The sequence below is a fragment of the Crocuta crocuta genome, unplaced genomic scaffold (genome assembly GCF_008692635.1).
Source record: "Crocuta crocuta isolate KB4526 unplaced genomic scaffold, BGI_CrCroc_1.0 scaffold235, whole genome shotgun sequence".
NCBI classification, from domain to species: Eukaryota; Metazoa; Chordata; class Mammalia; order Carnivora; family Hyaenidae; genus Crocuta; species Crocuta crocuta.
Genome location: NW_027531285.1, coordinates 4,601,063 through 4,615,219, shown reverse-complemented (window position 1 = coordinate 4,615,219; position 14,157 = coordinate 4,601,063). Strand labels below are relative to the sequence as shown.

General features: G+C 35.4%; 1 protein-coding gene across 1 annotated transcript in view; it reads left to right on the top strand.

Annotated features, from left to right (window-relative positions):
• MMP16 (matrix metallopeptidase 16) overlaps positions 1–14,157 on the top strand; it is a 278,364-nt gene that overhangs the window by 209,171 nt on the left and 55,036 nt on the right. The gene's annotated exons all lie outside the window — the stretch shown is intronic.

The following is a 14,157-nucleotide window of genomic DNA, read 5'->3' as shown; positions in this document are numbered from 1 at the left end:
CTTAAATGTCTAGCAGAAGATTGCTGTGACATTCTATTTGGGGAAGGCATTTATGTCAGCAGAAGCTAAAATGCCTAGAAATGTGAGGGTGAGAAAATGCTGCATGTTATGAACAGATAAAAAAGCATAATTGAAATCATGAATAGGAGCTAATCGGGATGATTGGCTTGGGAGCTTAGCCACTTCCAGGCACACGAAAGCACTTCTCTCTTTGATTTGCACATCTTTATCAGATCCCTATGATTTCACTTGACAATTAAAGCATTGTTTTTTAGGAGTGCTGATGATCATTTTGTTTGGGTCTACTGATAGAAATTTTAGTAAAATCTCCTCTATGAGACCATCCTCTTGATTTTACATGGACTTATCATTGATTTCTTTAGTCTGGCATTTATACCTACCTAATTTATATTTTTTAAAAAGGTAAAACTAAGTTTTCATTTTGCTGAGTGTGCCTTTGAATGCCATTGAGTTCTCAGACAACACTGATAAACAGTGTATCAAAGTAAGTTACATAATGAACTTATAAAGCAAGTTCAACATAATGTTTAAAAATGAATATAGTGTAATACTGAAAAAATACTTCTCCTTCAATATTTGTAAACTAATTTGAAAAGTTAATGAAAAATGTGTTTTATGTTGGCATTAGAATATTAAAGTAACCAATATCATCCATTTAAAAGTAAAATAATGCGCTCTCTTTTTTGGTAGATGTGAATCAATAAATAATGAAATATTGTCGTACTTATACAGATTTTCCTATCTGCCAGAGGCTACACTTTAAAAATATAGATTTCATATAATTTTTAATAGACAAAGTACTCTGTCTCCTTTATTGGAAAATAAGATTTGGATTTGATATGCATAAGAGCATCGTACTTACCAGGAAAAATCAATGCTTTTGTTCAAACACATGAATAGATTTTTGAATTCCATAAATGCTTTGCAATACTTAATTAGATATCTCCCATTCAATTTAAGTAGACTAATAAATTTAGATTCAAGGAGAAAAAAACTGAAAGCCCTTTTTCCCTTTATATACAGCCACTCATTGTGACTAAGCCCACAGCAACTACTTGAAATGAAAACAAAATGCAATCATTTGTTTATTCTACAAGACACCAAATGATATTTGAAGGATTTTTTGTCTCTGTTTTGGCCAAATTTAAACATCCCAGTTTTATACCTTGATATCATAGTAATATCTGAGAATATGATGTGAAATTGACTCTGAGTGCATTCTTTCCATCCTTCCTGTCTAATTAGATTGTAGGTCTCAGAAAAAGACTGGTGTCGTCATATGTAATGATCATTTTCACCAGCCTTGCTGCTCTACACACTGGGAATGTTCTTGGTTGACAAAATGACTTCTTATGATCACTGGCTTCCTGGAATCAGGAGTTGATGAAAAGCAAATAGACCAATTCCTAAGTAGAATCCAGTAGCCACTATTATTAATATCAAAACAGGTGTATGAGCATCATGAGTAAGGCCTGCTTCTCTAACCTTCTGTGTTACCTTGGATTCCTTAATTGAAACTCTCTACAGGACAGAGTTCCTAAACTCTGTCTGAAATTAATTTCTTTTTTCCACTGGTCCCCGTCCTCTTTCTAAGAATAATTACTGTTGAGGATATCTTCTGATAGGTATTGTATTCTTTTTAATCTCCACTTAGTGGATTATATGTCACATAGATTGATAATTTTCATACTCATCTCTTTCATATAATGAGTAAGTATGCCCAGGGTAGTTTACTAGGCACTAGGAATGAATAGAAGGTAGTGCCTCTGTCTTTATGGAGCTCATATTCCAGGAGTGAAGACAAACATGAACTCAAGAACTTTTAAAACACGGGAGTAAAAGGTACGACATTGACATGAAGAGAAAATACTTAAGTCTAATTGAATAGATCAAGAAAACTTGACTGAGAAAAAGCTTATGCTGAATTTTGAGAGAAATTTCTTAGGCACATTAAAGAAACTGATGTTTGATTTACTAAAAAGTTGGCATATTGAGAGAGAGAAGATAGACATATTTAAGTCTAGTGAAAAGTGACAAATAATATAAATCAGAAATAAACACAATTTGATCGAAGCAAAGAAAGCATGATTGAGTGATACCTGCTCCTTAATTAATAGCTGCCGTGGATTGGGTAACTAATATGTCCCTCAATGTATGCTAAGCACTTAATCTCTAAACTTTGTAATAATATTGTATGAAGGATAGAATTCTCAACTTTACATATGAGAAAACTGAGAATCAGAAAAGTAGTTAGTCTGAGTTACAAGGTCTGTAAATAGTAGTCAGTAGTTGAACTCAGGTCTACTTGATTCTAAAATCTGTGTTAAACTTTCCCTTGCCTGAGAATAAAAGGAAAGTTTCAAAAGAAAAGTAGCAGACTTTAAACTATATTTTAAAATAGTAAATATGCAAGAAATTTTTACTGAGCTTTTACTGTGAGATGCTGTTTGAGGCACTAGCAATGCAGTATTTAAAAAAAAACAAAAACAAACAAACAAACAAAAACCAGCTAGACCCTGGCTTCTTGAAGCTTATATTTTAGGTTTCAAAGTGCTCCACACCGAGATTCCCCATAGGTCACTGAAGGATATGGGAAAGCATCCACCAATTCTGTTTTCCTTAATTAATAACCTCTGGTCCCCTAAGTTATTGCTGTATACCTAAATACGCTAGACTAACTTTACTCCAAAATAATGTCATTTTCCCCCAGATCTGTCCTACCTGCCTAAAATTACTCACTGCCATCTCTTTCGTGCATGCCTGCCTTTTAAGTTTTCTTTTAATGTACTCATCATTAACCTTCATAGTCTGCTCCTTCAAGTATATTTTAGGATCACCCACTCTTTGATCTCACTTTTACTAATGCAACTTGATTCTCTACTTTTCTTCACCATGGATTCTCTATACAAATTAGGAAACTTTATCTCCTCAAGCCTTCGTCACTCAACAATCATTTCGCTTCCATTTCAATGTCCCAGGCTTCTTTGCCAGCCTCTGCTTATCTAAAACTTCCCTCCTCAGTGTCTTCCACATGTCCCAGCCACTCTGACTGTTCTTCAAATCCAAACCTCCTTCTAGTACATTTATATTTAGTATATTGTATATTTATTCTCTACGGTCAATTAGCATGCTTTTAATTTCCATCTTCTCTATTTCTCATTTTAATCATCCCTTAACTAGATTCTAAACTTCTTCAAAGTGGGGATTGGTTCATGTGGGCTTCATAGTGCTCATTTATTGTGATCAAGCTAATGAATAAGGATCCCGATGTAATAATTATTTAATGAAAAATATGGCTACTATCGTGTTTATACAATAGTAAACAACCAATATGACATTACTGAAAGTATTTCATTCTGGTAGCTTGTTATTCGTTGCCCAACAATTTCTGTGAGTGCCATTTACTTAGATTCTGTATATGTGTCTTTTTAAATAAAAAGTAAGAAAATCTAGATATAAGGAAAGGGTTGATATCATTAGATAATTTTGTTTTCTTATTAGAAAGGAAACTTTCTTTAGAATGGTAGTTTTAGCATAATTCTTTTTGGAAGCAAACTTCCTCTTCGGAGATTTGATTTACATTGAGCTTTCTAGGCACTCATTTATTTGAAGTGAGTTCTATATGGAAATATAATAAACATTATATATGTATAATATACAACATATATTTTAATTATAGATATATAGATATAATTCCATCATTTCCTATAGTTAAAATTCTGAATATATATCTATATCTGTCTATATATCTACAGAGATAGAGAGATATTATCTATACAGAGAGATACAGTTAGAGATATCAGCCTGAGACAGTTAAGCTTTCCATGCAGCTTTATAAGCTTTGGGAAATGTAAACCACCTAAAGGACGGAAATGAAAAGCAAAACAAAATGCCAAGGAACAGAGAAACAAAAAAGCAATACCAAAGAAGCTTTGTCCTTGCTCTAGAGAGGTGATTATTAAGAGTGTTCCCTGAGGGGGGCGCCTGGGTGTCTCAGTCGGTTGAGCCTCTGACTTCACTTCGGCTCAGGTCATGATCTCACAGTTCGTGGGTTCGAGCCCCGGGTCGGGCTCTGTGCTGACAGCTAGCTCAGAGCCTGGAGCCTGTTTCAGATTCGGTGTCTCCCTCTCTCTCTGACCCTCCCTGCTCATGCTGTCTCTCTCTCAGAAATAAATAAAATATTTTAAAAATTGAAAAAAAAAGTGTTCCCTGAGGAGCAAAAGCTCTATGTATCACATGGCGCTGCTGTTGTGACTGAGTCGACAATAGGAAGATATGATTGTTCAGAAGAATCCTCAAATTTCTTTTGGACTACAAGATAAAAACATGGAATATTTTGTTATTTTGCGGTGTGAAAGAAAACAGAATCATCTAGACATGTACAGGGAATGTTTCAGCACAGGATACTTTGTTGTATAAGAAAGCACTAGGAACTATTCTTCCTGAAGTTGAAGATAGGAAAAAAAACTGTATCCACACCTGGAGTTCCTTTATTTTTTAAAAGTTTTTAATGTTTTTAAAAATTTATTTCTGAGAGAGAGAGAGAGAGAGAGACAGCGTGAGCAGGGGAGCGTCAGAGAGAGAGAGACGGAGACACAGAATCTGAAACAGGCTCCAGGCTCTGAGCTAGCTGTCAGCACAGAGCCTGACCCAGGGCTCGAACCCACGAACTGTGAGATCATGACCTGAGCCGATTCGGATGCTTAACCAACTGAGCCACCCAGGTGCCCCCTGGAGTTCCTTTAGCATGCAGCACATGGGTGCGCGCGCACGCGCGCACACACACACACACACACACACACACACACAGAAGGTTTCATTTGGCAATTGACCAGTTCTTTATATCAAGGGGGACAAACACAGACCAGTGCTTAATGGTAGAGCTAGAAAGGATAGTGTTAAAAGGTGAAGCACTCAGGAAAGAATGGCGAAATGTCTTCCCAATTAGCATAGAAGAGCAAGGCTTAAGTCTCTGAGTAAGGAAAGCATTTCTTCATTTACCAAAACAGAAATCATTGGTTCTTTTTTCCTTAGCAAATTCTTATCTGCTCATGTTTATTTATCACACATCATGTGTTCTTAAATATGACCTCCATCTTCACTTATGACTGCCTACTTAATTCTACTGAAGAATCAGTTACTTTAATTTCCAGAGAAAGAGACTTATCCAGATTCTGCCCTCATTAATACTAGCTTAACTTCCATTGAAAGTACAGTGCCTCATTAGCCAAGACTAGTAGGTACAGGCTATGACCCAATTTCATCTTGAAGATGTTGGTTTTATTTCATGAAAGAAGAAATGTTGCAGGAGAAAGATTAAGAGAGATCAGGGACTGGGGAAATGGGGAGATGTTGCACAAAGGGTTAAAACTTTGAATTATAAGATGTATGAGTCCTGGAGACCTCATGTATAGCATGGTGACTATAGTTAATAATAATGTATCACTTACTCAAAATTTGCTAAAGTAGATCTCAAGTGTTCTCACCATAAACAAACAAACAAACAAAACATAGGCAACTACGTGAGATGATGGATATGTTTATTAGTTTGACTGTGGTAATCATTTCCCAGTATATACTTATAACAAATCATCACGTTGTATACCTTAAATATATGCCATTTTTATTTGTCAGTAGTACCTCCATAAAGTTGGGACAAAAAGCCAAGGTTCTTTCAGTTGCCCACAAGGCTGCGTGATCACTGCATTTTGCTCTGCCTTTCTGATCTCACTTCCTCTTTCTTATTCTGCTCACTTTTACTCACTCAATGCCAGCCACAGTTGTCTCCCTGCTCTTTTTTGAACTTGCCAGACACTCCTGGCTTTGCAGGTTTTTCTCTGTCAAATACCAAATATTCCCATATCTTCCAGACTTCTGCAGCCATTTGTACAACAGCAGAAGGCTATCTCTGACCTCTTTTCCTGTCCAGACTGTCTGCTAGTACATAGGTCTGCATGGGGCTAGGTTTATGAAAGGAAACAACAGTATTTGTAGCAATTCACAAGTTTATTGTGGGTTACATAAATTTTGTGCCGTTTTGTGACTCCAAAGAATAGATTTGCCATTTGCAATCGGAAGAATTCCCTCGCGGCTCTCAGCCTAATGATGTCACTCATTTTGGTTGCATACTTGTATATCCTTGTTTATATCAGCATAGGATAAAACTTAAACTTTTAGAAATTAGCTATAGACTTGGAGCCAGATGCCATTTCACATAGGCTCTAGACAAAGAATGTAACTACTCCTCTATTTACCTGTGGATTTTGCAGTGCCATGAACATAGCAGACAGTAAATCAATTTTTATTATTTCTGAGCTTACTTTCCTCATCTGTATAATGGCTAATAAATTCCATCATAGGTATATAGTAAACTCAGGAAATGGCAGCTTTTAGATAGCAAGACAGACTTGGCATTTTGAGATACTCATTTATACTTGTTAACTCAAATTCTCATGCTGTTTCAAATTATTTTTAAAAATAACTTTTAGCTGAGTAAAAATCAGAGAAAATGGCTCTAATTTGTACGTTATATGGGAAAAAGGAATGGAATGGTTTGTGATTGTTGTTGTTCATATCACTTTACTCAATGAAATAATGAAAAATATTCTGTGGTCAAAGAATCCAAAAAGTGTTTTACAAACAAAATACTTAGAGAAATTACACAACAGAGGCTAATCTAAAACTCTGAATCACATCTTAATTCTGTACGGCCAGGAAGTATTACCTGATATTAATAGTATGTTGCTAGATTCACTAGCTAGATTCACTTCAGACCAATAGGAGCAGTCACCAAGACACTGCAAACATAGTATTAATTAAATCTTATTGTACAAAATCATAGTTCTTCAAATATTTTAGGTAAGTCAACATTTTAGAAAGCAACTGGAATTATGTGCAATACTGAATTTTGATGTCAATATTAATTGATTTTCTAAATATTTGTATTCTATTATTTCTTAAGATTTATTCCTTGNCTTTACTGACATATCCTGACTGCTTAAGCCATCGGGACAAGTGTCTAAGTACGCAGCAGAGTGGATACACAGTCACCTGAGTTTCTAATCTTCTCTCTAGTCACTTTATTTTGGGGTGACTTTGAACATTTTAAGCATATATTTGGGTACTTGTTTTGGATACAGTAAAAATATTTTTATTAATAATATAAAATATAACATTTCGTGTATGCTTACAAACAGGTCCATAAATACAGAGAACAAACAGGTGTTTGACAGAGGGGAGATGAGTAGGGGATGGGCAAAATGAGTGAAGAGGGGTGGGAAGTACAGGTGTCCAGTTACAGAATGAATAAGTCACAAGGACGAAAGTACAACAGAGAGAATATAGCCAATGGTATTAATAGTGTTGTGTGGTGACAGATGATAGCTACACCTGTGGTGAGCACAGCATAAATGCAAACCTGGTGCTGCCTCTGTGGAAAACAGTATGGAGCTTCCTCAGAAAGTTAAAAGTAGAACTGATCTATAATCCAGCAACTGTGCTACTAGATATTTACCCAAAGGATACAAAAATACTAATTCAAATGGATACATGCGCCCCACTGTTTATAGTAGCATCATCTACAATAACCAAACTATGGGAACAGCCCAAGTGTCCATGGACTGATGAATGGATAAAGATGTGGTTGTATGTATACAATAGACTATTACTCAGCCATAAAAAGGAATGAAATCTTGCCGTGTGCAATGACATGGAGAAGATTCTGCTAAGCGAAATAAATCAGAGAAAGACAAATGCCATATGACTTCGCTAATACGTGTAATTTAAGAAACAAAACAAATAAGCAAAGGGGGAGGGAGGAAAGAGAGAGGCAAACTAAGAAACAGACTCTTAACTGCGGAAAACAAACTGATGGTTACCAGAGGGCCAAGGGAGATGAAATAGGTGATGGGGGTTAAGGAGGGCACTTGTTATGAGCACCAGGTGTTGTCTAAAAGCGTTGACTTGCTAAATTGTACACACGAAACTAATATTACACTATATGTTATGTAACTGGAGTTTAAATAAAAATCATTATGTTGCACACCTGAAAGTAATATAACATTGTGTCAATGATATTTCAATGGAAAAAAGTAAAAAGAGGAAAAAAAAATATCTGTTTGCGATGCATATAATGGAAACTAGAATATTGTTTTATTATGTACATTTTGATATAAATTTATAATATGAATAAAAAATTCCACATTTTCATGTTAAAATGAATTCTGAAAGTATATTGTGAGCTAATTTGAAAATCTCTCACTGCAAGCAGTATTAATCTTCCTATTCTACAGTTATGAATAACATAAGTCTTTTCAGTGCCAAAAATATTGTTTTATTCCATATTTGTCATAATCTGTAGCTTTATATTGAGGTTTTTGTGAAGAAAGTGCTCATGTTCACAATTAATCGTTCAGAGCACTTTTACCTTAATGAAAGATTAATAACCCAAGTTTATGTATTTAGTCAGTTAGTTACTTATTTTAATAAGCAAAGTTTAGGGGTGCCTGGGTAGCTCAGTCGGTTAAGCGTCCGACTTGGGCTCAGGTCATGATCTCACAGTTTGTGGGTTTTGTGGATTCAAACCCCACGTCGGGCTCTGTGCTGACCGCGAGTTCAGAGCCTGGAGCCTGCTTCATATTCTGTGTCTCCTTCTCTCTCTGACACTCCCCTGCTCACAGTGTCTCTCTCCCTCTCAGAAATAAATTAAACATTAAAAAAAATACATTTAAAAAATAAGCAAGTTTTAGCTCCAGGTTTATGCTGTATAGGGGCACGTGGGAGGCTCATTCAGCTGAGCATCCTACTCTTGATTTTGGCTCAGGTCATGATCTCATGGTCTTGGGATCCATCTGCACTGTCCGTGCAGAGTTCATTTGGGATTCTCTCTCCCTCTCTCTGCTCCCCTCTCCACTCTCTCTCTGTCTCTGTCAAATAAACATTTTTTAATTAAAAATATTTTTGAAAATTATACTGTACATAAAAAGGTAGGTTTTCTTTTGTATTAGAAGTTTGGGAAATAGCACTTCTCCAATTCTTTTCTTTCACACTTGGCATTTGTGACTGTGTCCCTTGTGACCTCTTATGTTTCTGTAAAGCAGAGGTGAGACTTTTATTTTTTCCATTCCCTTTTTTAACCTTCACTTAACGATGTTGTTATTATCACTGTGTTTTGTGGATTATGTGAAGTTATTTAAACATTCAGCCACCTCTTCAGGATCTCTTAGAAGTACTTGTTTATCTTTTGCAGTATAAATATAGAAAACTTATAGAAATAGATAAAATAAAGTAGAGGCCAAAGCTATCATTATTTACAAATTACATGACAGTCTACTTGAAAAATTCCTTGGAAATCAATATGGGGCGGGGGTGGGGACTATTAACAGTGCTAACAGCATGTCCCAAACCATAGTAAGACACTGAAATAAAGTTTTTCAAGTAAGCACTTCGACTATACAATTAAAAAGTATTTTTCTTGACATAAAAAAGCAACTCACAGAATTAAAAGAATTAAACTTAACTAGCAGTACTTACCCCATTGGCAGTATCAATACATATTTATTAAATGAATTTCTTACTTCTAACTCTATCTTTTTTGCATTTAACTTCCATGAAGGAGGTTCTTGACTATTTTGTTCATTCTTCTTCTTTTTTTTTTTTTTTCTTATTTCTAGGAGAGAGAGAGAGGGGCAGCGTGAGCAGGGGAGGGTCAGAGAGAGAGGGAGTCACAGACTGAAACAGGCTCCAGGCTCTGAGCTGGCAGTCAGCACAGAGCCCGATGCGGGGCTCGAATTCACGAACCGTGAGATCATGACCTAAGCGAAAGTTGGATGCTTAACCGACCAAGCCACCCAGGCACCCCTGTTCATTATTCTATATGTGCTTCTTATGATATCTTTAAGTTTCAGAGCATTATGTGTATTTGCATGACTATTTTGAGGAAGGCACAATTAGTATCAATAGCAAATGAGTAAGGCTGAAAAAAATACAAGTTTAAACTAATAAATATATATATATTTATATATATGTATTTATTTATATATATTTATATATATATATTATTATTAGTGTATATATTACAATAAAAGGAAAATGTGCGTAGTTTCCAAATTGGTAATCTCCTCCATGGTAATTAATCCTGAAATAATGAAGTAAATCTAAAGTGAAAAATGATTTTCATCACAGCTTTCTTGCCAGGGGGAGAAAATTTTGTAAACAACCCAAATTATCCAATGATGTGGTAGTGGTGTAGCAAATTAATAGTATATCCACTCAATGAAATATAATGCAATCTTTAAAAGGTTAGTTATGGAGAATGTATGAAACAATAAGACATGATTATAATATATACACAAGTATAAAATGGTAAAATTTAAAACGTTACATATCATGTATTGCATTATTTGAAATATGTTTGTTGACAAAGCATGGACATTACAGAAAAATGATGTTAAACAAATCTCAGAATGATGGAATTGTAACTGGCTCTTTAAAATCTGTAGTGTGGTGATGTTGTATGTACATTTAATAGCTCAAAATATAGTGGCATAAAAGAGGCTCGATAACTGTGAAGGTTGTAATATGTTAAGTGATAGTGAAGCCATATCATTTTCAAAAAATGTAGGTCAGCAAAAGCTATTAAAGTATTTGATAGACTTTTACCTTGAACTATGACGAAAAATGCCCTCGTTCAAAATTAGAGACAACTTTCAGCAATATAATTTAACAGGGCTAGAAAAGATATCCAATTACATGAGGGTCTGTGCCCACTCTTCATTAATCTTGAGTACAATTAGCCTCCAGAGAATCAAACTAACTAAATGTTTTGCTTATCTACAGTTTTGCCATTTTGTAGGCACGATGGTGAAAATTTATTCAGTTTGCTATAGAAATACTTTAAAACCATGCAAAGTGACATGATCTTTGGCAATTAATCCAGAAAGTATTGTTAATTTATGCAATGTGAGGACTACCATATAGCAGGGTTTGTCAGTTCAACACACATTGGTGAATTATAAGCTTCGTAAGGCATGGAGCACAGAGACTGGTACACAGCAAGTGCTCAAGTAATTTGAGCCACTGCTATTATTGTTGTAATAGTTGTGGATGATGTTATTATTATTACTACTACCACTGTTAGTGTTGTGAAAAGCTCTGTGTCTGACCTTACAGAGTTGCAAAGGAGTCTATGACAACATTCCTTGCTCTTAAGAAACTAACTTCTGTACTCTTTTATTCATTTTTTTAACTCTTTATTTCAATGAAGTTTTAACTGATTACTAAGGAATAGTGGGACACTGGGAATGACATGATGACCAGGTCACACACAAAATAGGGATCTGAGGATCAGGTCAAAAGAGCAGCCCTAAGGATGCCATTCTTGGAAAGGGGGCTGGACAATGAGTCACAGAAGGCCAGGACTGAATTTAAAACAAACAAACAAACAAACAAATAAAGAGAGCTTTCCTTTAAATGTCACAGGGGGCTGATTTTATGATGGGACTCAGAGAGGGCCAAAGAACAAAATGTCCCAATAGGGACCCGGATGAGAAGTATACCTGGTCTTTCACTTACCAGAATATTGAAACCTTTGTAAAAAGAAGTTACGATGTTTCCCTTTCTCTGTACAAATATTATTTACTGAAACTTTACTCAAAGGAAAGGTGCATCATATTCTTAATCTGTTTTATCAAAGGACAGCAAACATTTTTATGGAGAATTAAGTGTGGCTGAAACCACTGCTTTTTTACATCTTATCTGGAACAGTTGCTGATTCTCTGCATTCATTGGGCTGCGCTCCTTTACTTGTAAAGGGCAGTTATTTGTGGCAGTTACTCAGGAGAACATTAAGCAAACAAAGGCTGTTTGTATCCTTGAGCTGTAGCTCAAAGGAGCTGATGTAAGAGCTAGCCACTCGTGGGCCACTAACAGGTAAACCTCCTCATCCACAATCCTGAAGTGCCTTGGAATAGAGACATTTTCCAAGTTGTTCACTGCGTTTGCAGTTACTATCAGAGAAATGCTGCAGCTTCTGGTTGATTACTAAAAGTTTACATATAATACTATAAATTTATTAAAATATCTTTATCATATATATCAACCTCATTTCTCTATTGCTCACATGGAGGATCAGAAAGAAATTTTAAGGGGAGCCTGGGTGGCTCAGTGGGTTAAGCGTCCGACCTCAGCTCCGGTCATGATCTCAAGGTTCATGAGTTTGAGCCCCACGTCGGGCTCTATGCTGACAACTCAGAGCCTGGAGCCTGCTTCAAATTCTGTATCTCCCTCTCACTCTGCCCCTCCCCCGCTTGTGCTCTGTCTCTCTCTCTCAAAAGTAAACATTAAAAAAATTAAAAATAAATAAATAAATTTTGGGATTAGAATTCTGACCACTATTGAAAAAAACATACAATTTACTAAATATCCATATAAGGACAATCCATTTACTCCCCTCTTGGGTTTATATAGGAGATTTTCTTTTCCTTGTGTAAATATATGATATGTCAAGTAATTTATGTAGGAGAATATGGGAAATGGTTATTGATACATACTCCTATTTAATTAATATATTTTTTTGATAATCTGCATTGAGTCCCTGTTGTGTTTAAGAAAATATAGTAGGTTTTGGTAAAAATGGAAAAGCCCATGCTTGCATGGCCAGGATTCCACAACTGAGCCTGAGTTTCATCTGTAACAGGAACTTCTTTGTCACCAGTGCCACCTGCTTAGAGAGCTTACTATTCATTGTGGGAAATAGCATTAATCACCGAATCAGAAAACAAGTAAAATTGTACCTGTACTAAGTTCAAAGAAAAGAAGGCACTTGGTGCCATAAGCATATGTAAATATGTTTTGCTTTTTTAGTTTTTAAAACCTGATCAGTAATATCAGTGAAGGCTTTTCTGAGAAAGAGATGCTCGAACTAACAGTGACCTGTCCCCTACTTCATTGAAGAAAAACTATACATTCTGTTGAAAAGAAATTTAGACTAAAAGTCGGGAGGCATGGGTTCTGGTGCCAGGATATCATCAGCATGATGTGAATTTCCTTTTTGGATTATGTATTTCAGAGATATCAAATAAGGTAGTGATAGCTGGATAATCCATCTCACAATGAGGTAAGATATGTGAAGTGTGTTCCAGTGTTTGAAAGAACTGCACTAATGTGAGACATTGTCATCATTGGCATAAACTTTAGAATGGATTTTTTTTAATGCTTAACAGCAATAGGTCACTTCACAGTTTTAAATTTCTCTAAGTTGGGATATGTTATATTGGAAGCTTCAGGCATCTTTAAGGCTAGGTCTCTAAAGAGTCTGGTTACCAAAGTAATAGTTATCCCAAGTACTGTGAAACCTGAAAAGTATGACAAATTTAAATCAAGGTTGGGAAGTAAACTTTTAATTAAATACCACCCATCTTCCTCATCCTCTTTGGCTTTCATTTAAAGAATTCTATTTTTCCATGGTGAATAAGTTGACTCTTATATTCTTAGAATATGTATATAGAGTTACTACTATGAAGCATTCAGTAAGTTAGATTTTGTGAAAATAAGTCAATTTGAATGTATCCCTTATTACAGCATATCTAAGAAAAAATGATGTTATAATAACAGGGTAACTTATTTGGCAGTAATTATGGTGATTAAGGTAAACAATTCATCATAAAGAACCCACATATTTATTACTCACAGAATGAGAGCAAAATAATGGTCAGATAATTTTGTCAGACATCTAAATATTTTCACAAGTTCACCTGTAATTTTCTTTACAAACTTATAGACTTGTTCACTTTTTCAGGCTTTATTTTTTATATTGGTAAATTGATTTTCATAATATAGTACTTGGATTTACTTTCACATGTGTCAAACTGGAGCTGGATCATGAGGATACGGGGCACTAAAGTTGTTTTCTACTTTTCTTTCCTTTTCTTAAAAGTCATTTCCAACTAAGTGTATGGCTTCAGGGTTTTTGTGTTTGTTTTTAAATTTGTAATTGTGTTCTTGACCCTTGAAATAAGTACTTGCTATATTATAAAGAATTGGTCTGGGCCAAAAGCAGGTCTGGCCTTTTGCCCTTGGCTTTGTGGAGGTATTCAATGTCATACCTAATAGCATTGTCTTCGTTTAGGGTGAGGGCTG